We start from the raw sequence: 27,919 nt of genomic DNA, 5'->3' as shown, positions 1-27,919 counted from the left end.
AGACGCGATAACAAATCAGCACGGGGGCACCTCAAGGCTGCGTGCTCAGCCCCCTGCTGTACTCACTCTATACTCATGACTGCGTAGCCAGTCACGGTGCGAACTCCATCATCAAGTTCGCTGACGACACCACTGTTGTGGGACGTATCACTGATGGGGATGAGTCGGAGTATAGAAGAGAGATCGAGCAACTGTCCATATGGTGCCAGCGCAATAACCTGGCCCTCAACACCAGCAAAACCAAGGAACTGATTGTGGACTTTGGAAGGAGTAGGATGGGGACCCACAGCCCCGTTTATATCAACGGGTCGATGGTTGAAAGGGTCAAGAGCTTCAAATTCCTGGGCGTGCACATTTCAGTCCATCATTGGCTCTGACCTTCCTTCCATCGAGGGGATTTATCGCAGTCGCTGCCTCAAAAAGGCTGGCAGTATCATCAAAGACCCACACCATCCTGACCACACACTCATCTCCCTGCTACTTTCAGGTAGAAGGTACAGGAGCCTGAAGACTGCAACAACCAGGTTCAGGAATAGCTACTTCCCCACAGCCATCAAACCTGACTCGGACAAAACTCTGATTATTAATAACCCATTATCTGTTATTTGCACTTTATCAGTTTATTTATTCATGTGTGTATCTATTTATATTATGGTATATGGACACACTGATCTGTTCTGTAGTAAATGCCTACTATGTTCTGTGTGCTGAAGCAAAGCAAGAATTTCATTGTCCTATCAGGGAGACATGACAATAAACTCACTTGAATCTTGAACTTAAACTTGAACCACCGAACAACATCGATGGCCTTGTGTAAGAAGCAACTGCAGGTGCTAGTTTACACCGAAGATAGACACAAAATACTGGAGTAGATCAGCGGGTCAGGCAGCATCTCTGGAGAAAAGGAATAGAAGCATAGACATAGAAAATAGGTGCAGGAGTAGGCCATTCAGCCCTTCGAGCCAGCACCGCCATTCAATATGATCATGTGGATGTGGTGTATCTGCCAGTGGGGGAGCATGTGGAAATAAACCCTGCACCAACTAACGCCGCAAGGAAATGAGATTGTAGGGAGAAAATAAAAATGATAAAAGATAAGCTCTTGTGGTGAGATTTATAAGAAAGCTGGGTGCTTTTCTTCCTTTAGATTAAATAGGTCTCATTCAACCACTCACAACACACACAGACCACCCACAGGTTATTTTTGTTACAACTGTTTTCAGATTTTCTGATCGCTATCACCACCACTTCCAATAATCATAAATGGTGATTACAATAAAAGTCTTGACTCTTATTCACATCAAATGTGTATTGAATGAATAATTCATCACATCCACTTGCTGTTGGGGACCACCCTTAGTTTAGTTTAGAGAGATACAGCGCGGAAACAGGCCCTTCGGCCCACCGGGTCCGCGCCGACCAGCGATCCCCGCACATTAACACTATCCTACACCCACTAGGGACATTTTTTACATTTACCAAGCCAGTTAATCTACATTCCTGCACGTCTTTGTAGTGTGGAAGGAAACCGAAGATCTCGGAGAAAACCCACGCGGTCACGGGGAGAACGTACAAACTCCGTACAGACAGCACCCGCAGTCGGGATCGAACCCGGGTCTCCAATGCTGCGTTCGCTGTAAGGCAGTAACTCTACCGTTGCGCCACCGTGCCGCCATGAAATGCTTGTGCCTGTGCCGTTCAGTGGATGGCATGTGGGCGGCACGATGGCGCAGCTGTAGACTTGCTGCCTTAAAGCGCCGGGGACCCAGGTTCGATCCTGACCTCAGGTGCTGTCTGTACGGAGTTTGTACCTTCTCCCCGTGACCTGCGTGGGTTTTCTCCGGGAGCTCCGGTTTCCTCCCGCACTCCAAAGACGTACAGGTTTTGCGGGTTAATTGGCTTCACTAAAATTATAAACTGTCCCTCGTGCTCGAGGCAGTGCTAGTGCCTGGAGATCGCTGGGTGGTGCGGACTTGCTGGGCCGAAGGGCCTGTATCTCTAAACTAAACCAAAGAAAGCGTGGCAATGGTGTAAAAGCCCTGTCCCACTGTGCAAGTTCATTCAAAGAGTTCTCCCGAGTTTGCCCTGATTCGAACTCGGAGATTTACGGTAACAGTCGCTCGTCGGTACTCGGGGCTCTCGTGGACATTTTTCAACATGTTGCAAAAATCTTCACGAGTCTTCCCGAGCTTACCGCATTTCCCGAGTACCTGCCTGTTAGTGTTACGAGCCACTAAGAGACGTCCATGAGCTCCGACGTACCCACTACGTTCAATACGAGTTTGATTTTTTTAATGAATGAACTTGTACAGTGGGACAGGGCCATTAGGATGAGAATAGTCCACACATAACAGGTTCTTCCCCCATTAATTTAATGGTACCCAGTTCAAGTGTCTACTGCAGAACAGTTACAAATATTATTCGTGTAACATCAATAACTATAATTTACAACTTTAATTTCTCTGATGCGAGGGACAATATTGCATTGACCCACAATCTGATCTGTTGTACTTGGTAAAATCATTTAACTCCTGCTCGCTACTGAGGCACAGAGTTAAAATGTCAGAGCCCGTGTCAAAATAGCACAGTCGGGGTTTTGGTGTAAAACAGATTAAATGTTCATATGAGAGTGACAGTGGTAATTTCTGCCCTGTAATGAAACGCTTTGATGCCAGCTAACGCATTGTGTAGAGTCTTTTGGCAAACAGATCTCAAATGGTTGCCAAATTCCTCGAAAGAAAGTGCTTGCATTTCTCCAGTCTTTCTCAGGGCATGTTTCAATCAATGAAATGATTTTGAACTGCATTGTATGACAGGAAAAAAAAACATGTTGGTCATTTAATGCACAGCAAGTTCCCACAAACACCCATGGCTAAAATGACAATCAAATTTGTCGGACTCTGTTTCAAGGTACAAGGTTGCAGTTTATTTGTCACAGGCATCACTGAGATTGGTCTTGCCAGGACCCCGGAGACAGCTATCATTTGAACCGGTCAAGGGATCGCTTACATTATCCGAGAGGGCTCCCGTTTAATGTGTAGAAAGGAACTGCAAGTGCTGGTTTAACCCAAGATAGACACAAAGTGCTAGAGTAGTTCAGCGAGTCAGGCAGCGTCAGGAAGGAATGGGCAGGCGACGTTTTGTGTGGGAGAAAGCTGGAATAGACTTTACTGGACTTTACCATGATTGAATAAATGAATGAATAAGTTTATTGGCCAAGTATTCACATACAAGGAATTTGCCTTGGTGCTCCGCCCGCAAGTGACAACATGACGTACAGTGACATTTAGGAATGACACATAAAAAATTAAACATTAATAACAAGACATTATTGATTAAACATGTGAATTAAATAAAATACCAGAGCGAAAGGAGGCTACAGATTTTTGGTTATTGCGTAGAGCTACTAATCGTGGAAAAAAAAGCTGTTTTTATGTCTGGCTGTGGCAGCTTTGCAGTAAACGTCATTCCCTTTATCATGTATCTCTACATTGTGGACGGCTCGATTGTAATCATATATAGTCTTTCCACTGACTGGTTAGCACGCAGCAAAAGCTTTTCACTGTACCTCAGTACACGTGACAATAAACTAAATAAAGCCACTTTCCTTTTTAAATTCATTAGGATTAGCAACAACACTTCCTCCTTGATAACTGCAGACTTTGCGTCTGTTATATTTTTGCGCTAAATTGTTTTTCTTTATATTAAATTTTATTTGGTGGTCTTAGCTATTGAGTTCTGTGTTTACAAACTTATTGTGCTGCAAGGTTGAATAAGTTAGGTCTTTAATCTCTGGAGCGCAGAAGGTTAAGGGGGGACTTGATAGAGGTTTTTAAAATGATGAGAGGGATAGACAGAGTTGATGTGGACAAGCTTTTCACTTTGAGAATAGGGAAGATTCCAACAAGAGGACATGACTTCAGAATTAAGGGACAGAAGTTTAGGGGGAATATGAGGGGGAACTTCTTTACTCAGAGAGTGGTAGTGGTGTGGAATGAGCTTCCAGTGGAAGTGGTGGGGGCAGGTTCATTGGTATCATTTAAAAATAAATTGGATAGGCATATGGATGAGAAGGGAATGGAGGGTTATGGTATGAATGCAGGCAGGTGGGACTAAGGGGAAAAAAAGTTGTTCGGCACGGACTTGTAGGGCCGAGATGGCCTGTTTCCGTGCTGTAATTGTTATATGGTTATTAGTAAGAATTTCATTGTTCCATTCCGATACATATGACAATAATGCACTCTTGACTCTTGAGTAAGACTTCACAACTTACTTTCCCATTGTAATTGTAATTTTGTAATTTATTTATTTATTTTGGGGACAGTGCATATTAATAAACATTTACATGTAATACGCAAGATTGTAGCCAGTATCTAATTTCCATCTTTAGTCCCTCTGGTAAATAAGGTAAACACATCACAGCACAATCAATCAATAAGAGAAGAGTCAAAACAGAAGTCAAAAACAAAACAAAACAAACAATAAAGTGAAAAAGTATCAATAAAAGAGTACCATAGGATAATGTTAAGGTAGATTATGATTGCAGTTTTGATTTTGCAGTAACCATGTTTTTAGATGTTTGGTAAATGAGGTAAGGGTTGGCAGATCCCGTATGACGCATGGTATCGCGTTCCAGGTCTGCGACGCTCGATATGAAAATACTGACTGCCCAAAGACACTTTTCCTAAACGGGACTATACAATCACCCCTGGAGGCTGCTCTTGAGCTTCATGGCATGAGCAGATTTAGCGACCACACCTTTGGTGCTATCATCCAAGTCACCGACACAAATTGTAAGATGTTGATGTCCTTACGCCAATCCCTGTTGCAAATCTTATCAACAGGAACAGATCCTTTCATCCAGAAGATAGGCACAAAATGCTGGAGACAGGCAGCATCTCCGGAGAGAAGGTATAGGTGACGTTTCGGATCGAGACCCTGATACAGCCTGATCCGCTGAGTTACTCCAGCTTTGTGTCTCTGCCTTTTGGTTTAAACCAGCCTCTGCAGTTCCTCCCTACACATTTGGACCAGTTGCTCAGATCCCGAAACAAAGCAAACCTCAACACCTAAGACAAGACACGAAATGCTGGAGTAACTCAGCGGGACAGGCAACATCTCCGGTGAGAAGGAATGGGTGACGTTTCAGGTCGAGGCCCTTCTTCAGACTGACTCTTTGATACCTATTAGTCAGCCAATCTTTTTTGTTACATCTCTGCCAATATCATACTTCCCGCAGTGAGATTTTCTCTTCTGCACCTTATCAAATGCCTTCTGGAAGTCGGTAGTACTTCTTCAAACAAAACTCGGATCAATTGGGCAAATCACCATGATTTTACATTTCTCAGCACAGAAACACCATCCGCGATGACTTGCTCAACTTTGATCAAGCCACAAACCGGCGATCTTTCGACTGAGAATAGAGAACGCCACCACTGAACCAAGGACGCCACCTACTGTGATTCACTTATGACTTGCAAATGTAATGTTGGCAGCAACACCAATAGGCTGTGCCTAGAGATAGCAGCATCAAGATATGATACTACCTCCTTGAAAATTACTGAATAGCGAAAGGCTTGGATACGGTGGATGTGGAGAGGATGTTTCCACCAGTTGGAGAGTCGCGGGACCAGGTCATAGCCTCAGAATGAAAGGATGTTCCTTTAGAAAGACGAGGAGGAATTTCTTTAGTCAGAGGATGGTGAATCAATGGAATTCTTTGCAGCAGAAGGCTGTGGAGGCCGAGTCAATGGATATTTTTAAGGCAGGGATGGATAGATTCTTGATTAGTACGGGTGTCAGGAGTTATGGGGAGAAGGCAGGAGAATGAGGTTAGGAGGGAGAGTCAGATCAGCCATGATTGAATGGTGGAATAGACTTGATGGGCCGAATGGCCTATTTCTGCTCCTATTACCTATGGCCTTATGACTTGATGAATGTCCGGTCACTGCTTGTTGGGACTTGCGTTGTCAATGGAAAAATGTTGCTCTTTGTGACTTATGTAGAAGAGATTTTATAAACTGCTTGAACCACAAGTGGCCAAATGGACTCACAGTCACATCCATATAGTTTCCTGAAGAAGGCCCTTCAACCCATTCAGTCTACGCTGCCTCAGGGAGCATTCCCATTCCCCCCGCATTCATTCTTCTTGTAAGTTACTCTCATTAATTCTGCCGCAGTGGCGCAGCGGTTGAGTTGCCGCCTTACACTGAGTTATGGGACTGTCCCACTTAGGCTATTTTTAGGCGACTGTCATGATCGTAACAGGTCGTTGAAAAACCGGCGATAGACCCCCCCCTTCGAGATAAAATTTGAAATAGAATCATACTTTAACAACCAAAAAAAAAAGACCAAGTCCGCACCGGCGACAACCTCCGACAGCACCTACGTCGGGAGAAGTCACGCTACGCTCATTGGCATCGAGCCAAATGCCGCCAAAACATTTCAAAACCCAGCGGCGACCAGAAAAAATGCTACGATTCTTTGGCCGACCGAGGAGGCGACTCACGACCATACAGGCGATACCCACGTGGTGACAGGCTAGTCGCCTGTAAAAAAACGCCCAAGTGGGACGCGGGCATCACTTTGTGGAGTCTGAAGATAGATCCTAACCATAGAAACATCAGAAATTAGGTGCAGGAGTAGGCTGCCTAACCCTTTAAGTTAGCCTGCACCGCCATTCAATATGATTGGGGCTGATCATCCAACTCAGTATCCCGTACCTAGAGAACTCCATACCCCCTGAGAAAATTAGCCACAAGGGCAGATTCTAACTCCCTCTCTAATATAGCCAATGAACTGGCCTCAACTACCCTCTGTGGCAGAGAGTTCCAGAGATTCACCACTCTCCCTGTGTGAAAAGCGTTCTTCTCATCTCGGTTTTAAAGGATTTCCCCTTTATCCTTAAGCTGGACCCCTTGTCCTGGACTTCCCTAACATCGGGAACAATCTTCCTGCATCTAGCCTGTCCAACCCCTTAAGAATTTTGTAAGTTTCTATAAGATCCCCCCTCTCAATCTTCTAAAGATTCTGAAGAAGGATCCTAACCCAAAACGTCACCTATCCATGTTGTCCAAGGACGCTGCCTAACCCTTTAAGTTACTCCAGCTACTTGCATCCTTTTTGGGGGGTAAGAGATTCAGAGTTCTAGTAGAGAACTAGAACGATCCGAGAAAATTAAGATAACACAGAATATCAAAGAAAATGCTGGAAATCTACCTGTTTGGAAACAGATATCAAGTCTGAACAGATTGTATGAGAAATGATGAACACATCTAAGCATGAGTCCACTGGTTGATTGGACAAAGTCTAGATGTTTCTAGTGGTGGGAGAATCTCAAACGAGGTACAGGGTTAGGAAATGTTTAGAGGGATAGAGGCCCAAATGGAAATGGGGAAGTAAATGGAAATGGGGAGGACTGACACAGAGGGAGATAAGCCATGATCATGGGACCCAAGGACATGCAGATAATGGAGCAGGAATAGGCCACTCGTTGAATGGCGGATGCACTTGAAGCGCTGAGCAGCTTATTCAATAGACAATAGGTGCAGGAGTAGGCCATTCAGCCCTTCAAGCCAGCACCGCCATTCAATGTGATCACGGCTGATCATCCCCAATCAGTACCCCGTTCCTGCCTCTCCCGACATCCCCTGACTCTGCTATCTTTAAAAGCCTTATCCAGTTCTCTCTTGAAAGCATCCAGAGAACCTGCCTCTGAGGCATCCAGAGAACCACCCTCTGAGGCAGAGAATTCCACAGACTTACAACTCTCTGTGAGAAAAGGTGTATCCTCGTCTCCGTGCTAAATGGCTTACCCCTTATTCTTAAACTGTGGCCCCTGGTTCTGGACTCCCCCAACATCTGGAACATGTTTCCTGCCTCCAACCTTCAGTGTCCAAACCCTTAACAATCTTATATGTCTCAATGAGATTACCTCTCATCTTTCTTAGCTCCAGAATGTACAAGCCCAGCTGCTCCATTCTCTCAGCATATGACAGTCCCGCCATCCCGGGAATTAACCTTGTTAACCTACGCTGCACTCCCTCAATAGCAAGAATGTCCTTCCTCAAATTAGGGGACCAAAACTGCACACAATACTCCAGGTGTAGTCTCACTAGGGCTCTGTACAACTGCTATCTTTAAGAGCACTCTCTAGCTCCATTGTCTTAATGCTCTTGGGTTCTAAACTGACTGGGAATCTCGTGACTAGATTACTGTCAGACTGATGAACCAGACACTTTTTTTTTCTTGATCCTTGGGCGAGATTGCTCCAGAATACTAAAACCACAGCACATTTCTTAGCTTTCGTAGTCCATTTGGTGATGTTGAACGGCAGATGCTTATGGCATTTGGGCGTTCAATCTCTCTACTATTTTAACACAGGCCTTTCCTGTTTATAAAACTGATTCCCCACAACTAGGCTGCCTACAAGGGGAGGAGGCGGGGGGGCCGGGGGAAGAGGAAGTGTGTGGGTATTGGAAATTTAGAAATTGGAAATTAAAATGATCTGGTTACCAAAATACTTAAAAACTGAACACCTACTACGGTGACCACAGTGTCCTGATGTAGGTGGTGGTGGGAGGGAGGGGGGGGGGGGGGGGGGGGGGAGAGAGGGTGGTCGCATAGCGGCTTAAATTGCAAGGAGGTGGTGGGTGTGATAAGAGTCATAGAGTCCTGCAGTGTGGGAACCAGCCCTTCGACCCACCTAGCCTACATCGACCAACACGTCCCATCTACGCTTCTCGCATCTGCCTGCATTTGGTCCATATCCCTCTAAATCTGTCCTATCTAAATGTTTTCTTAAATGTTGTAATAGTACTTGCCTCAATTACCTGCTCTGGCAGCTCGTTCCATACCCCAACCACCCTTTGCGTGAAAATGTTACCCCTCAGATTCCTACTAAATTTTTCCCTTCTCACCTTTAGCCCATGTCCTCTGCTTTTCGATTCCCCTGCTATGGGCAAGAGGCTCTGAGGGTCGACCCAATCTATTCCTCTCACGATTTTGTACATCTCTATAAGATCGCACCCGCATAAGCCCCTTGTGCTCCAAGGAATAGAGTCCCAGCCTGCACAACCTCCCCCCTACAGCTCGAGTCCTGCCAACATCCTCGGAATTCTTCTCTGCACCCTTTCCAGCTTGACAACATAAATGTGGCCTCACCAATGTCTTATACAACTGCAACATGTTCTCCCAACTTCTATACTCATTGTTCTGACTGATGAAGGCCAATGTGCCAAATGAGATTGGTCCACATGTACAATTCTGAAAGGTTCACCAGACTGATTCCTGGGATGTCAGGACTTTCATATGAAGAAAGACTGGATAGACTTGGCTTGTCCTCGCTAGAATTTAGAAGATTGAGGGGGGATCTTATAGAAACTTACAAAATTCTTAGGGGGTTGGACAGGCTAGATGCAGGAAGATTGTTCCCGATGTTGGGGAAGTCCAGAACAAGGGGTCACACAGTTTAAGGATAAGGGGGAAATATTTTAGGACCGAGATGAGGAAAACATTTTTCACACAGAGAGTGGTGAATCTCTGGAACTCTCTGCCACAGAAGGTAGTTGAGACCAGTTCATTGGCTATATTTAAGAGGGAGTTAGATGTGGCCCTTGTGGCTAAAGGGATCAGGGGGGTATGGAGAGAAGGCAGGTACAGTATACTGAGTTGGATGATCAGCCATGATCATATTGAATGGCGGTGCAGGCTCGAAGGGCCGAATGGCCTACTCCTGCACCTATTTTCTAGGTGTTTCTATGAAACCTTATCTTTGAGCAAAACACAAAGGGCTGTAGGAAGGAACACAGCGGGACAGGCAGCATCTGGAGAGGGAATAGACGGGTAACATTTTGGGTCCGGGCCCTGTTTCAGGAAACACCGACACAGTAATTCTCTATCCAGAAGCTGCCTGATCCATTGAGTTTCTCCAGCATTTTGTATTTTGCTCAAGGTTTCAGCATCTAAGTCTCCTGTGTTCATGCCAGTCGGTGATACCTGTGAAGCATCGCAGTTAGCTGACCTGAGATCTCATTGTCCATTTCTAAACCGTGAAATTAATTCAATAAGATTTACATCATTTCAGAGCTCCAGGGAGACCTGTGATACTTCCACTGTACCGCTGCCCAACAGCTCTAGAGAACGGGGTCCAATCCTGGGATGTAATGTTTAAAATTGTACAAGGCATTGGTGAGGCTAATTCTGGAGTATGGTGTACAAATTTGGTCGCCTAATTATAGGAAGGATGTCAACAAAATAGAGAGAGTACAGAGGAGATTTACTAGGAAACAGCTGAAAGAAATGAACTGTACCGCTGATCCAAACTGTAAGTGGCACGCACATGCGGGAAGCAGTGGGTGGCACGGTGGTGCAGCTGGTAGGGGCCGCTGCCTCACAGCTCTAGAGACCAGGGTCCAATCCTGACCTTGGGTGCTGTCTGTGTGGAGTTTGCACGTTCTCCCAGTGACCTCGTGGGTTTCCTCCCACATCTCTAAGACACGTGGGTTTAATTACCTTCTGTAAATTGCCCCTAGTGTGTAGGGAGTGGATGCGAAGGTGAGATAGAAACTAGTGTGAATGGGGCTGATTGACGGTTGGTATGGAGTCGGTGGGCCAAGGGGCCTGTTTTCATGCTGCATCTCTAGTCTAGACTAAACTGAACTAAGGAACCTTTGGGGAATTAATACACGCCAAGCATAGTAAAATCAATTCCAATCTCCCTGTTCCTTTCTCAGTCCAATCAATACCCCTGACAATATCTTCTTCCTCTACACACCTAGATCGATAAAATATATGAAAAATAATTAAACATTGAGTATGCAATCATTCCCCCGTCTAACTTCCTCTGGCTGTTGAGTTTAGTTTAGTTTAGATATACAGCACAGAAACCAGCGAGTCTGCATCGACCAGCGATCCCCACACATTCACACTATCCTACATTAGGGACAACTTTTCCATTTATACCAGGCCCATTAGCGTACAAACCAATACGTCTTTGGAGTGTGGGAGGGAATCAGAGATCCCAGAGAACGGGGAGAAGGTACAAACTCCGTACAGACAGCACCCGTGGCCAGGATCGAACCCGGGTCTCTGGCGCTGTGAGCGATAGTAGGGTAGGCACCTCCACCGCTGTGTCACCGCGCCGCTTGTGATTTGAGTTGATATCCTCGCATTAACATTTAATGCTACATTTGGCAGAGAATATCGATTGCTGTAGATGGGAATATCGTTGTAGTGGAAATTAATTGATTGAACAATATGGAAACAGAGACTACAGCTCATAGAGTCCATGCCGACCTGATCACCTGTTCGCACTAGTTCTATGCTATCCCACACTTGCATCATCTCTCTGCACACCAGGGGCAATATACCACTGGAACATTTAAGAAACATTTACACAGGTACATGGATAGGACAGGTAATAGGGAGATACGACCCAAACTCAGGCAGGTGGGACTAATGTAGATGGTGGGTGTGGGCAAGTTGGGCCAAAGAGCCTAGCTCCATGCTGTAAGACTCTATGACTATGACTATAGCCAACTAACATGCAAACCCAGCAACTCTTTGGATGAATGAGGAAACCGGAACACCCGGGAGAAACCCACACGGTCACAGAGGGAACGAGAAACTCCTCACAGACCAAGTTCAGAATCGAACCTGGGTGCCTGGCACTGTGAGGCAGCAGCTCCACCCGCTGCGTCTCTGCCATTATTGATAGCAATTTGTTTGCAAATCCTATTTCGGCAGATTAGTAATTTTAAATGGATTTTGTGCGCTGGTCGTTTTTCCCTGGTCTGGCCCGTGTAAGCCTCTCCTCCCAACAAGCATATGTTTTACTCTTAACATCCTCATTCAGATGGATTATCAAGGCACTCAGATCAAGTGTCATTCAGGATAGCTAACCCACATCCTGTGACTCTCTGCACACATGAAGGAGACTCTTTGGTGAAATTAGATTTTGCGATGAATCTCACAATTACCCATGGGGGGAGGTTGGGTGTTGATTTGGCTGGGGGGTGGGGGGGTCAATAAATTACTGTACGTCTCTTAGGCTCCTGCTTTTGTTTCATTTCTTATTTTAACGTTACAATTATTTTCACACGACCTATTAAGCCACCACATGCAGCACTTCATGTCTGGAGTCTGAGGTGTGAGATGTGTGACCTATTACATGTTAGCCAGAAGCTTGGCCAGCATCCAGAACCATTTGTTGCCATGAGTCAAGGTTGTATTCTGATTATAACGATGGTTCCAAGGCAGGGGTTCGCAATAGACGGTGTGATTGTGGCTGCAGAGAGTTGTGGACGCGGCCCAGACCATCACACACACACCAACACCAACCTCAACCTCCCTTCCATTGACTCCATCTACACTTCACGCTGCCTCGGCAAGACCACCAGTATTATCAAGAACTAGTCTCACCCCAGCCACCCCCTCTTCTATCAAGCAAGATGTGCAGAAGTTTCAAAACACATACTGTACCTCCAGATTCAGGGACAGTTTCTTCCCGGCTGTTATCAGGCAACTGAACCATCTTATCACCAACTAGAGAGCAGTCCTGACAATAGACAATAGACAATAGGTGCAGGAGTAGGCCATTTGGCCCTTCGAGCCAGCACCGCCATTCAATGTGATCCCTCCAGAGTGTACAAGCCCAGCTGCTCCATTCTCTCAGCATATGACAGGCACCTCGCATCGAACTCATTGGAAACCTTCAAACTATCCTAAATCTAACTTTACTGAACTTTAACTTGCACTAACGTTATCTTCTTATCGAGTCCACACACAAGACTAGAAGTTGTTCAGCCAGAACTGAAACATAGAAAATAGGTGCAGGAGTAGGCCATTCGGCCCTTCTCAAACACACTTCTCGGCATCTGCACAATGGTGTCTGTCTTGCTCTTCTTGTGCTTGGTGGTGGAAAGACTGGTGGAACACAGAGCCGCGACGTGAACACTCTTTCCTTGACCCCACTAAACGTTATACCCTTTATCCTGAATCTGTACACTGTGGAAGGTTTGAACGTGTATGGCCTTTTCGTCATTTTGATGTCCTTACTAATTCCCGCTTTAAAAATACCCAATGTCATGAACTCAACAGCCGTCTGCGGCAATGAATTCAACAGATTCACCTCCGTCTGGCTAACAAAATTCCTCCGTCATCTCCATTCTAAAGGTGCATCCTTTTATTCTGAGGCTGTGCCCTCTAGTCCTAGACTCTCCCATTACCGGGAGAAATACAGATACGTCTTAACATTTCGTATCTCTCTTTTTGTCAATTAGAAACATAGAAAATAAGTGCAGGAGTAGGCCATGCCTTCGTTCCAGCACTGCCATTCAATATGTTTATGGCTGATCATCCTAAATCAGTACCCCGTTCCGGCTTTTTCCCCGGGTTGGCTGAGGAGGCCAGATATAGGCCCTGACCTCGGGTGGACAATGAGGGGGAGAACTGGATATTTTTAGTGCCTTCCCTCACAGTGAATTCTGCTGTGGGGGGACGTTTCATGTTGATTTCTATAGTGTACTGTTCTGTGTCTTTTTTTTTTTTTTTTTTCTTTTTCCTTTTTGTATGGATTTATTGACATTTGATCTGTTCAATTAATTTAATCAATCTCTGTAAAGCACTTTGGTTCAAATATTGGTTTTGTTGAAAAGTGCTATATAAATAAACATTATTATTATTATTATTATTATATCCTTTGATTCCCTTGGCCCTAAGAGCTAAATCCAACTGTACATGGAACTACATAAATATAGAAAGGCTATTACAGTTTTAAACCAATTGTCTGTGTTTTTTGCTACTCAAGTGCAGAGTAATTCTAATTAAGAACCAGGGGCCACAGTTTAAGAATAAGGGGTAGGCCATTTAGAACGGAGATGAGGAAAAACCTTTTCACCCAGAGAGTTGTGAATCTGTGGATGATCAGCCATGATCACAGTGAGTGGCGGTGCTGGCTCGAAGGGCAGGAATGGCCCACTCCTGCACCTATTGCCTATTGTCTAAGTGCTAATGGCCCACACAAAATAGGCGTCTCTCCAAACTGCAGGCAGGATAAAAATGAAACTCCTTCGTACAACTTTCCCCTTCAGTAATTTTGTGCAGGTGCCTGCGTCTGTGAAAGACAGCGCTGCATTCTTAAGTCAATTTTTGAAACAAAAAATCAATGGCCTTCATTGGTGAGTCATGGAAATCTGCAGTAGTTTCCTTCCTCAGATGCAACAATAGGTTGTTCCAACCCTCCCCTCAACCACCAACGCCACTGATTTAAACCAAGATACTTGTGACAATAGACAATAGATAATAGGTGCAGGAGTAGGCTATTCGGCCCTTCGAGCCAGCACCGCCATTCAATGTGATCATGGCTAATCATCCCCAATCAGTACCCCGTTCCAGCCTTCTCCCCATATCCCCTGACTCCACTATCTTTGAGAGCCCTATCTAGCTCTCTCTTGAAAGTATCCAGAGAACCGGCCTCCAGCGCCCTCTGAGGCAGAGAATTCCACAGACTCACCACTCTGTGAGAAAAAGTGTTTCCTTGTCTCCATTCTAAATGGCTTACCCCTTATTCTTAAACTGTAGCCCCTGGTTCTGGACTCCCCCAACATCGGGAACATGCCTCTAGCGTGTCCAAACCCTTAACAATCTTATATGTCTCAATAAGATATCCTCTCATTCTTCTAAACTCCAGAGTGTACAAGCCCAGCCGCACCATTCTCTCAGCATATGACAGTCCCGCCATCCTGGGAATTAACCTTGTAAACCTACGCTGCACTCCCTCAATAGCAAGAATGTCCTTCCTCAAATTAGGGGACCAAAGCTGCACACAATACACCAGGTATGGTCTCACTAGGGCCGTGTACAACTGCAGAAGGACCTCTTTGCTCCTATACTCGACTCCTCTTGTTATAAAGGCCAACATGAACATAGTCTGACCTTTTCTACGCGAAGCATAACACTAATTTGTAATCCAATACCACGAATCATATGTGTTGAAAGGAACTGCAGATGCAGGTTTATACCGAAGATGGACACAGAGTGCTGGAGTAACTCAGCGGATCCGGCAGCATCTCTGGAGGAAAAGGCCAGGTGATGCTTCAGGTCAGGAACCTTTTTCAGACTGCGTTAGAACCACGTTTTATGTTCTAGCTGTAAAATGCATTGCAACACGACCATCTAATGGACCATGGATCAGGAGAGCACCAAGTGCCCATTTCACTAAATGTGAAAAAAGGACATCTATTGTCAATGGGCTTCAGGGTTTCAGAGCACTTCTTTACACCAAGTGTAACCTATAACATGTACGTCTTTGGAGTGTGGGAGGAAACCGGGCCACCCAGCGAATACCCACACAGTCACCCATAGTAAGGAATGAACCCGGGTCTCTGGCGCTGTAAGGCAGCAACTCTACCACTGCACCACCGAGCCACTCCAACTTCTGTGCAGCAATTATTCCCTGAACCATCATGGAAAACATAGAAGTATAGAAAATAGGTGCAGGAGTAGGCCAGTTGGCCCTTCGAGCCTGCACCGCCATTCAATATGATTATGGCTGATCATTCACAACGTTCCTGCTTTTTCCCCCTCATATCCCTTGATTTCTTTTAGCCCCAAGAGCTAAATCCAACTCTCTCTTGAAAACGTCCAGTCATGCAATGTTTCACCCAAGGAGAGCCCTCTGACTGCAGGAGTGAGGGGAGAGTGTGTGGGATTTGGGACGCCCACACTTTGAGACTGGACTCACTCAGTACCAGTCTGTGCCATCTAGCTTGTAAAGAACAAAACACTGACAAATTTGCATTTTCTCACCTTCATTATTCTCCAAATTAATTCACATGCCAGACTCCAGCAGCTGGTTGGCAGCAGGTGCTCCTCTGATGGGAAACTTTCACACATGCAGAGTGTTTTATTTAATTTTGTGTCTGGTGGTTGGATTGTTTTTTCCTTTTTCTTCCCCAGTTCCTCGGGGAGGGGGGGGAGAGGGGGAGGGGGGAGAGGGGGAGGGGGGGGGGGGGGTGAGATGGGGAGCTTGGCCTTACATTCCTTCCTCAATCAACTAGCCATTATATACTCTGAGACACCGAAACCTCGCCTATCCATGTTCTCCAAAGATGCTGCCTGACCTGCTGAGTTACTCCAGCACTCTGTGGCTTTCGCGGTATACGCTCGCCTGAAGACTCCGCTCTCCACTAATCCAAGACTTCACGTGGCATAAACTCCCCACTGATAGACGCAACGTACAGGATTAACTCAGTGGGTCAGGCAGCATCTGTGGAGAAAAGGAATAGTTGTGCCTATGCTCCACAGCATGACCGATGAATAACCTCAGTGCCACTTTCCTGCACTAACTCCAAAGCCATTAATATATATAAAGGAGCTCTTCATATGGCCTCCATCTTCACCATAGCCAATTGCATTTAGTTTCTACTGAATGCCTGGATGGAAAGAAGTCTGTTGCAAGAAAAATAGAATTGGAATAGAATTATGGGCGTAGAGTTGGTGCCTGACAGCGGCAGAAACCTGGGTTCAATCCTGACTATGGGTGCTGTCTGTATGGAGTTTGTTCGTTCTCCCCGTGACCATGTGGGTTTTCTCCAGGTGCTCCGGTTTCCATTTTCCTCCCACATTGCAAAGATGTACAGGTTTGTAGGCTAATTGGCTTGGTAAGAAATGTAAAATGTCCCTGGATATTGTGTGTAGGATAGTGTTAGTGCACGGGGATCGCTGGTCAGTGCAGAGTCGGTGGGCCGAAGGGCCTGTTTCAGTGCTGTATTTCTAAACTAAACTAAACGAGGTATAAGCATCTTAATTTCCATTAATTATGAGCTAATGGCCCACGCAAAATCCCAGAAATTCAAAAGATAGTCTTAAAGTGCTGGAGTCTTCTTCTTGGGCGTGTCGCTAGACTGTAAGACAACTTTTTCTGTGTGATCTTATATCTGTGCACGCCGGATTGATTGCATTCGTCGAAACAGGATGGACCAGTCTAACCCTCGTTAGACCTCATTTGGACTACGCAGTTGCAGCATGGGACCCATACACAAATAAAAACATTTCATCCATCGAACGTGTCCACAGACAGGCAGCTCGATTTGTTACTAACACCTATGAGAGAGAAGCGAGTGTCACCAAACTCCTGAATTCTCTGGGGTGGAACCCTCTCCAAGACAAACAGACCGTGAAGCTCACCGTTTGACCTGTTTTTACAAAATGTTAAATGGTCAGCTCGACATAGATTAGAAGACCTACACCAAACCCAAACCAATTAGGAGCAGACGAGGGCATTCGATCCAATTTGTGATCCCAGCTACAAAGACAGATGTGTACAGCAATTCATTCTTCCCCCGCACAATTAAAGCATGGAATAATCTCCACCCAACTATAGTTACCCAACCAGATGCAACTAAATTTAAAGTAGCACTTTCTTCCCAATAACCCTTCCTGGCTTAATCCCTCCCTTCACCACCTCCAGTTCAATTCAATTCAATTCAATTCAATTCAACTTTAATGTCATCGCTCAAATACAAGTATGAGTACAACGAAATGCAAAATATTCCATTTGGAATATTTTGGAGGGCCAAGAAACCAAGAAACCAAGAACAAGACCACGTGAAGGTTGCAATCTCCCCACACCAAGCGCCAGAGTAACTCAGCGGGACGGGAAGCACCTCGAGAGAAGAAGGAATGGGCGACGTTTTGGGTCGAGACTCTTTCATCACACTCAGACTTCGACAGACAGAAATTCAGACAGATTAAAAGCCCTGCGGTGCCCTTTGTGTGGTGAGAAAGCGAGTCGTGAGACTGATATTGAGGAATATGCAGAAATGCAAAAATAGACGACTCAAATTGAGAGACTGATTTTTTGAGCTGGAAACTCTCAGACTGGCAGAGAGTGAGACACTCACTACTGCTTTAACTGGTTCACGATTTAGGTTTTACTTTTAGTTTTAAATCTCTATCATTTGTAGTCACACATTTGTTGGCACTGGAACCCATGTGAATTCTATAGTCGTTAGTTACAATCATTTAGAAGAAGACTGAAGACTATTTATACGTCTGCCAATACATTTTTCAAAGTACTGCTTAAACAGAGCAATTGTTTGAGTTCTATTTTTAAGGAAACATAATTCTCCAAACACTAAAATTATCAATGAAAAATTGAATTCAATGGCTGGTTTTATGATATTCTTTGGGGGGGAACAATTAAAATATTAACCTGGAGACTCAGTCCAGTGGAGAACTAAGGGACTGATGCATTGTTACATTATGTTTTATTGGATCAAGTCAGATATTACAAGGACAGGAAGGGTTCCATGATATTGAGATTTAGCACCATGCAACGTGGAAACAGGCCCTTCAGCCCAACTAGCGTATGCCGACAAACATGCCCCATCTACATTAGTCCCACCTGCCCACATTTAGCCCATGACTCTATCTATTCTATTTTATCTCTCCTACTCATTCTAAACATAACCTATCCATTCTAAACCTATCCTACCCCTTCTAGGTATGTAGGAAGGAACCGCAGATGCCGGAAAGGTAGACACCAATGTTAGACACAAAATGCTGGATATGCTGCCTGACTTGCTGTTACCTCGACATTTTGTGTCTATCCATTCTAAACCTATCCTAGATACACACAAAAATGCTGGAGTAACTCAGCGGGGCAGGCAGCATCTCTGGAGGGAAGGAAAGGGTGACGTTTCGGGTCGAGACCCTTCTTCAGGCTGATGTCAGGGGAGTGGGCGGGACAGAATGTAGTCGGAGACAGTAAGACTGGTGGGAGAACTGTGAAGGGGGAGGGGATGGAGAGAGGGGGAAAGCAAGGGCTATTGGAAGTTAGAGAAATCAATGTTCATACCACTGGGGTGTAAGCTGCCCAAGCAAAATATGAGGTGCTGTTCCTCCAATTTGCGCTGGGCCTCACTCTGACAATGGAGGAGGCCCAGGACCCAAAGGTCTCATTGGGAATGGGAGGGGGAGTTGAAGTGCTGAGCCACCGGGAGATCAGGTTAAGATGGACTGAACGGAGGAGTTCAGCGAAACGATCGCCGAGCCTGCGCTTGGTCTCACCCAACGTACAGGAGTTGACACCTGGAACAGCGGATACAGTAGATGAAGTTGGAAGGAGGTGCAAGTGAACCTCTGCCTCACCTGGAAAGACTGTCGGGGTCCTTGGATGGAATTGAGGGGGGAGGTAAAGGAACCGTTGTTACATCTCCTGCAGTTGCGGGGGAAAGTACCTAAACCTATCCTATCCAGTCTGGACCTATACTATCCATTCTAAACCTATCCTATCCATATCTTGCCCAACAAGACCAAAACCAGTTGATTATTTGCACAATGTCTACTAATGCTGCCTTCACTGTATAAATTGCTGCCATTGGTGATGAATTGCTGTGTACAATTTACCTGCAGCAGATGCAGGTAACTCTTGCGATAGTTACCACTGATAGATTCTCACACTTCCCTTGCTTCAACAGAAGTCTGTTTTTGCCTATGTACTTTGTAGTTGTAAAAGACCCTACACAAAGGCTAGTCTGACTTTTCTCACTAACTAAGAATCGAGCGTTGAGCTCCGAAGGAAATAAACGTCCTTCCAAAAATGTAGCCAAACAGGAAAGCAAAATGGTTTGTCTTGATCCTCACTTTTAACACCGCAAGATGTGGAAATACAAACCATCGCAAGGGCTCTTTGCAAAGGAAACATGTAGTGTAGTGTGCCAAATGTGTCGAGGGCTTGCTTTGCAAAGTGGTCATTTCAAATGAGTCGACAGCTACAGTGATTCTGCTACTTACAGTTACATGGGACTGGGAACGACTTACTCCACGCTCAGTCTGACGCTGCTGTGGTTTCTGAGGTAGCTCAAGGGCGGCACGGTGGCGCAGAGGGAGAGTTGTTGCCTTACGGCGCCAGGGACCCAGGTTCGATCTTGACTACAGGTGCCGTCTGTACGGAGTTTGTACGTTCTCCCCCCGACCGCGAGGATTTTCTACCAAATCTTCGGTCACCTCCCACACTCCAAAGACGTTCAGGTTCGTAGGTGTAAGTATGAATTGCCCCTAATGTGTGTATGGATAGCGTCAGTGTGCAGGGATCGCTAGTCAGTGCAGACTTGGTGGGCTGAAGGGCAAGTTTGCACGCTGTACCTCTAAAGTAAACTAACCTAAATAGACCCATGTGGCATCCAAGCAGTCTGTCAGAGATGGAGTGGATGGGGTGGATGTGCCTGGATATCATGGGCCCCTTGCACTGTTCACACAACCTCTGCATACTCTTATTGCAGAGACCTGATGTGTTCTGCCTCTTTGCTAAATGCTCCTTCTCCATTCTGTACAGGAATCGGGCAGCGATTCCCGGGACCAATTGGAAAAGTAACGTATTATCAAAGAAACCGTGCATGATTAGTTTAGTTTAGAGATACAGCGGGGAAACAGGCCCTTCGGCCCATCAAGTCTGCGTCGACCAGCGATCCCCGCATATTAACGCTATACTACACACACTGGGGACAATTTACATTTATACCAAGCCAATTAACCTACCAACCTGTACGTCTTTGGAGTGTGGGAGGAAACGGGAGATCTCGGAGAAAAGCTATGTGGTCACGGGGAGAACGTGCAAACTCCGTACAGACAGCGCCCATAGTCGGGATCAAACCCAGGTGTCTGGCGCTGTGAGGCAGCAACTCTACCGCTGCCCCACTGTGCCGAAGTTCGCTTGACACCTCCCGTCATTGGGTTTGAGGGCCATGTCTCTGGCAGTGACAGTATTTTGTGTCTACCCCCAATTAGCCTCCAGTTTAAATTCCATTTGGAATATTTTGGAGGACCAAGAAACCAAGAGCCAATACTGATCCCGCATGTAGGAGCTGCTTTAAACTACAGCTGCAGCAATGCTCTCAGTAAGATTCCAATTATTTTATTTTCTCCAATGATCTGTCTGCAGGTTAACATTTTAGATGCAATTTCCACTCTTTTAAAAAAAAATCGATATTGCTTTAAATGTTATTTTATAAGATTGATTTTTTTTTAAAATGGTTTATGTTGGAGGGCATCTACTACACACGGTGCCTCAGGAAGGTCGTCAGCATCCAGAGACTCCTCACACCCTTGTAATAGTTTGTTCGAACTCCTACCTTCCGGCAGACGTTACAAGGCCTTCTACGCCCGCACCTCCAGACTCAGGAACAACTTCATCCCCAGAGCTAAAGCTGCTCTGAACCGGCCCTGCTGAGTACCCCCCATCCCCATGAACTGTCTCACGCACATCGACCCGGCACAGACATATGTGCACTTTAGACTTTTACTGTTTTACTGTTTTTTTTAATATAAATCATGTTTCTCGGGGTATCTAAATTTTATTAGTTATTTAAGTTATGACTATCGGATGGAAGCTGCATACCAAATCTCGTTGCACCTATGTGCAATGACAATAAAATATATTATTAAAATTATTATTATTATTATTATTATTATTATTATTATTATTATTATTTTGCTATTTTGACTTTAATTTTAGATGATTTTGTGTGATTTCCTACGAAAGGCAATTCAGTCAAACAAACGAGTCTTTTCATGAAGCAAGTCTCTTCTTTTGGTCTCGTTTCCTTTGCCGATCTTGTTTCCATTCTCGTCTCTCTTTATTTGTTGTGTAAGGTGGCACTACAGAGGCTGCTTTAAACCGAAGGTACACGCAAAAAGCTGGAGTAACTCAGCCGGGTCAGACGGCAACTCTGGGGAAAAGGATTAGGTGGCGTTCCTGAAGTCCGAATAAGAAGGGTTTGACCCGAAACGTCACCCATGCCTTCCCTCCAGCGATGCTGCTGCCTGTCCCGCTGAGCTGCCCCAGCGTTTTGTCTCTATCTTCTCTTTATTGGTTCCTGCGCTGGCATTCGAAGGCTGCTCGGGGTTAAATTTGCGCGGCTCCCTGCGTTAATTTAAACACTGTTATGAAAAAAAAAAACAAATCAGTACTGCAAGGAACAGTTGGTGCCAAGCTTCTGAAAATGTTTCAAAGAAGCCAACACGTTTAGAAGAAATGACGAGTGAGTCATCCGTTGATGGTTGGCTGTGCCACGCTGTACTTGTCATTGTCACTGGTATTAATCATGCTCCAGACTGTGGCTTTCTGTTATGGGTCAGGTTTGACTCTTTATCCTTTAGATGTGGAAAACAAAGTACCTTCGTGAAGATTAAACGCGTACCCACGCAACATTAAAGCCTGCTTGCCACCGACCCCTTCAGAACTGAAAAATACAGTATTGCTCCCTTTCCCTCCAATATAATGCCACCTAAGGATAATTCAAACAATGCCCCCCTCAATCACAGGCCAAACATAGAGACAATAAACAAATACAATTATGTGTAGGAAGGAACGGCAGCGCTAGAGACCAGGATCAATCCTGAACTCGGATGTCACAAGGTCATAAGTCTGAAGGTCACAAGGAATAGTAGAATTTGGCCATTCAGCCCATCAAGTCTACTCCGTCATTCAATCATGGCTGATCTATCTCTGTCTCCTAACCCCCATTCATTCTCCTGCCATCTCCCCATAACCTCTGACACCTGTCCTAATCAAGATTCTATCTATCTCTGCCTTCAAAATATCCACTGACTTGTCCTCTACAGCCAGATGTTGTGTGTATGTGTGTGTGGAGTTTGCACGTTCTCCCTGTGACCGTGTGGGATTCCTCCAGGTTCTTGGTTCTTGGTTTCTTGGTCCTCCAAAATATTCCAAATGGAATTTAAACTGGAGGTGGTGGAGGGAGGGATTAAGCCAGAAATGGTTATTGGGATGAAAGAGCTACTTTAAATTTAGTTGCATCTGGTTGGGTAACTATAGTTGGGTGGAGATTATTTCCATGCTTTAATTGTGCGGGGGAAGAACGAATTGCTGTACACGTCTGTCTTTGTAGCTGGGATCACAAATTGGATCGAATGCCCTCGTCTGTTGGTTCTTTGGTTACCTGCCACATCCCTGCATACTGTCGTTGTGTCCTTGGGCAAGACACTTCACCCACCTTTGCCTGCGTGTGATTGTGTGTGAATGTGTGTGAGTGTTTGGTGGTGGTCGGAGGGGCCGTAGGCGCAGATTAACATCCACGCTTCCGTCAGTCTGCCCCAGGGCAGCTGTGGCTACAGAAGTAGCTCACCACCACCGAGTGTGACTGAGGAGTGAATGAATAATGCGATGTAAAGCGCCTTGAGTATCAAGAAAGGCGCTATATAAATCCCATCCATTATTATTATTATTATCCCAGTTTGTAGGTGAATTGATCGCCGAAAAATGGCCACTAGTGTGGCAGAGATATTGGGATAACATAGAAGGAGTGTGGCAAGCAGACCAGAGGACATTGCTTTAAGGTCTCCTAGATTCCAGTACGAATCGACCCAGCCTTTTAGTTTAGTTTAGTTCAGTTTTGTTTACAGATGCAACGCAGAAAAACAGGTCCTTCGGCCCATCGCGTCCCCGCTGACCAGCAATTCCCTGCACACTAACATCGTCCTCCCCGCACTCGGGACAATTTACAATGTTAGCTAAGCCAATTAGCCTACAAACCTGCTCATCTTTGGAGTGGGGGAGGAAACGGAGATCGTGGAGAAAACCCACGCAGGTCACGGGCAAAATGTACAAACTCCGCAGAGACAGCAGCCGTAGTCGTGATCGAACCCAGGTCTCTGGCGCTGTGTGGCGGCAACTCTCCCGCTGCGCCACCGTGCTACCCACAGATACCTGACAGAACAAACTCAATAAAACATGAATTCACCGACTTCTGAAGATAAATGAAAACGAGGTGACATTAGTGGCTGCGCCTCTTGCAAATGCGTCAGCTGTTGTTAATCACCCTGAATATTTATCCATATAAATAAATCTACCATTAGAGCACAAGCCTCGCTTGTGTGTTTATGCCTAAACAAGAATCATCCATTCAGTTAAATAGAACCATGTTTAAGCTGAAGTTTTCAAACAGATTCGTCTTTGATGCAACACTTCTCAATGATGGAAGATCAGTGTAGGTTTGTGATCTTAAATCTTTATTCATCGTTCAATGTTACACACAAAGTGCTGGAGTAGCTCAGCGGGTCAGGCAGCATCGCACGAGAACATGGATGGGTGATATTTTGGGTCGGTATCCATCATTCCAAAGAAATAAATAAAATAATAATACAGAATATGGTGCGGCCCAGCCCTGTCCAGTCGCCGTTGTGGCAGATGCGCGGAAAATGTGTGCGTTTTTAACTTTCATGTTCCTTTTCAAATTATTTCTAACTCCCTAGCACTAACAAAGTATGGCAGGGAAACCCTCTTAAATCTAACATGGAAAAGAATATGTGAATCTGTTCCATTCTGTTTGTTTGGTTGTTTGTTTGTTTGTCTTTTTGCACAAAGTCCGCGAGCATTGCCACTTTTCATTTCACTGCACATCTGGTATGTGTATGTGACGAATAGACTTGACTTGACTTGATCTTCAGACGTTTCAGGTCTTAGAAACATAGAAATTAGGTGCAGGAGTAGGCCATTCGGCCCTTCGAGCCTGCACCGCCATTTAATATGATCATGGCTGATCATCCAACTCAGTATCCCGTACCTGCCTTCTCTCCATACCCTCTGATCCCCTTGGCCACAAGGGCCACATCTAACTCCCTCTTAAATATAGCCAATGAACTGGCCTCAACTACCCTCTGTGGCAGAGAGTTCCAGAGATTCACCACTCTCTGTGTGAAAAAAGTTCTTCTCATCTCGGTTTTAAAGGATTTCCCCCTTATCCTTAAGCTGTGACCCCTTGTCCTGGACTTCCCCAACATCGGGAGCAATCTTCCTGCATCTAGCCTGTCCCAACCCCTTAAGAATTTTGTAAGTTTCTATAAGATCCCCTCTCAATCTCCTAAATTCTAGAGAGTATAAACCAAGTCTATCCAGTCTTTGTTCCTTCCATCAGTCTGAAGAAGGGTCCTGACGTGCAATGTGGCCCATCCATGTTCTCCTGAGATGCTGCCTGACCCACCGAACTACTCCAACATTTTGGTAGCTCATTCAATAGATTCTCTCCCCTCCTCCGTGGAAAAGGTTGTTCCTCAGGTTCCTATTAAATCGCGACCCTCTCCAATACCAGGCTTCCTTTAGCATCTCACCTGCAGAGGAGCATTTCTGCAAGTGCACCACTCTCTCAGCATGATCTTATCAAACCCACAAGCCACAGTTCTCAGCACTATGCAAGTCCAAAGTTAATAAGATAGTCATCAACGAACAAATGCCGAGCAAATCTCCCGACCCGGAGACTATTGAGAACTCACCGCGCTGGCTGCAAATGGCACCGAAATGTTTAAGGGCAAGATACAGTAGATTAACCCAAGTCAAAGAAGGAAACAGAGATAAGTGGTGGAAGGGAGAGAAAAGTTCAGAGATGGTTTAAGTGGGGTAAATCAGTCCAGACCAGCTGGACATTATGGCTTGTCCACTGTGGTGTAAATTCCACTTCCTGGAAGTGCAGTGCCTGCAAGTGGCGGCAAGTATGTTGTGTGGTTTTAATGACTTTGATGCAATGAAGTTGACATTATAAAAGTTATAAAGCTACAATCATCGAGTTATACAGCACGGAAACATTCCGACCATGATACCCCATTTACACTAGTCCCACCTGTCAGCATTTGGGCCATTTACCTGCAAGACTTTCCCCATCCATGAACCTACCCAGTGCCTCTCCTTGTAACTGATTCTATTCCAGGCAGCATTCTGGTAAACCTCCTCTGCACCTTTCCAAAGCATCCACATACTTCCTCTAATGGGACAACCCATTCCCTGTCTGAATAGAAACATAGAAACATAGAAACATAGAAAATAGGTGCAGGAGTAGGTCATTCGGCCCTTCGAGCCTGCACCGCCATGTTCATGGCTGATCATCCAACTCAGTATCCCATCCCTGCCTTCTTCCATACCCCCTGATACCTTTAGCCACAAGGGCCACATCTAACTCCCTCTTAAATATAGCCAATGAACTGGCCTCAACTACATTCTGTGGCAGAGAATTCCAGAGATTCACCACTACTGTGTGAAAAATGTTTTTCTCACCTCGGTCCTAAAAGATTTCCCCCTTATCCATGACCCCTTGTTCTGATCGGGAAACCGTTTCCCTCTAGCCACACCCCTTAAAAATTTTGGCCACATCAAAGTACCTGCTTCAAAACTTCCTCTGACCCTCTGTGAAAAATTCAGGTTTCTATATCGCACAGAACGGGGCCCTCCTTTGTTGATTCCTCTGGTTCTCGGTTAAAGACTCTGTGATTTCTATACAGCACAGAAACAGGCCCATTGGCCCAATTGTCCAATGCCCGCCAAGTTGTTTATCTGAGCCAGTCCCACATGCCTGGCACACATCCCTCCAAATAGTTCCGATCCATGTACCTGTCCAAGTGTCTCTTAAATATCATGATTGTACCCACTCCTCTGGCACCTTGAGACCCACCGACCTGGGTTGAACATCGAGGGACTGGTTATTATCCAGCCAGCATCTTCTTTAACGCTCCGTAATAAAAGGTAATCCAGAACACCTGACATCGCTCATGCAGTATAGCAGACCGACAAGATACAACACCTTTAGAAAGGAGATGAGGAGGAATTTCTTTACTCGGAGGGTGGTGAATCTGTGGAATTCATTGCCACAGACGGCTGTGGAGGCCAAGTCAATGGATATTTTTAAGGCGGAGATTGACAGATTCTTGATTAGTACGGGTGTCAGGGGTTATGGGGAGAAGGCAGGAGAACAGTATTGAGAGAGAAAGATAGATCAGCCAAGATTGAATGGCGGAGTAGACTTGATGGGCCGAATGGCCTAATTCTATTGAACAACACAGGTTGTCACTCATATATCCTGGATGTTTCTCAATCCACTATTGGTGACGAGGCTGTACCTCCCCCACCCTGCCCCGCTCCCCCTCTCTGCCCCCATCCCCTCTCTGTCCCCTCCCCCACCCTGCCCACCTCCCCCACCCTCCCCCCCCTCCCCTCTCTGCCCCCCCTCCCCTCTCTGTCCCCATCCCCACCCTGCCCACCTCCCCCACCCTGCCCCCCTCCCCCCCACCCTGCCCCCCTCCCCTCTCTGTCCCCATCCCCACCCTGCCCCCCTCCCCCACCCTGCCCCCCTCCTCCCACCCTGCCCCCCTCCCCTCTCTGCCCCCCTCCCCACCCTGCCCCCCTCCCCACCCTGCCCCCCTCCCCTCTCTGCCCCCCTCCCCACCTCTGCCCCTTCCCCTCTTCTGCCTTTTCCCCATGGCCCCCCCCCCACCCTGCCCCCCTCCCCCACCCTGCCCCCCTCCCCTCCTGCCCACCTCCCCACCCTGCCCCCCCCACCCTGCCCCCTCCCCTCCCTGCCCCCCTCCCCACCCTGCCCCCCCCCCCCCCCTCCCCTCCCCACCCTGCCCCACCCTGCCCCCCCCCTCCCCCCTGCCCCCCTCCCCCCCCTGCCCCCCCCCCCTCCTGCCCACCTCCCCCCCCTGCCCCCTCCCCACCCTGCCCCATCCCCTCTCCCCCTCTCTGCCCACCTCTCCCCACCCTGCCCCCCTGCCCCCCCCCCCCTGTCCCACCTCCCCACCCTGCCCCCCTCCCCACCCTCCCCCCCTCCCCCCCCTGCCCCCCCCTCCCCCTCTGCCCACCCCCCTCCCTGCCCCCCTGCCCCCATCTGCCCCCCCCCCTGCCCACCTCACCACCCTGCCCCCCTCCCCCCCTCTCTGCACCCCCTCCCCACCCTGCCCCCCTCCCCACCCTGCCCCCCTCCCCCACCCTGCCCCCCCCTGCCCCTCTCCTGCCCCCATCCCCACCCTGCCCCACCCTGCCCCCCTCCCCTCTGCCCACCTCCCCCCCTCCACCTCCCCACCCTGCCCCCCTCCCCTCCCCTCCCCACCCTGCCCCCCTCCCCCCCCTCCC

At 46.6% G+C, this 27,919-nt stretch overlaps 1 protein-coding gene across 5 annotated transcripts in view; it reads right to left on the bottom strand.

The window, feature by feature from the left end:
- The window catches only part of tbkbp1 (TBK1 binding protein 1), a 110,326-nt gene that overhangs the window by 10,777 nt on the left and 71,630 nt on the right, over positions 1–27,919 (bottom strand). The gene's annotated exons all lie outside the window — the stretch shown is intronic.

This window comes from Leucoraja erinacea, chromosome 27 (genome assembly GCF_028641065.1).
Source record: "Leucoraja erinacea ecotype New England chromosome 27, Leri_hhj_1, whole genome shotgun sequence".
Lineage (NCBI taxonomy): Eukaryota > Metazoa > Chordata > Chondrichthyes > Rajiformes > Rajidae > Leucoraja > Leucoraja erinaceus.
Note: the sequence above shows the minus strand (reverse complement) of the source record. Positions and strands in the feature narration are given on the sequence as shown.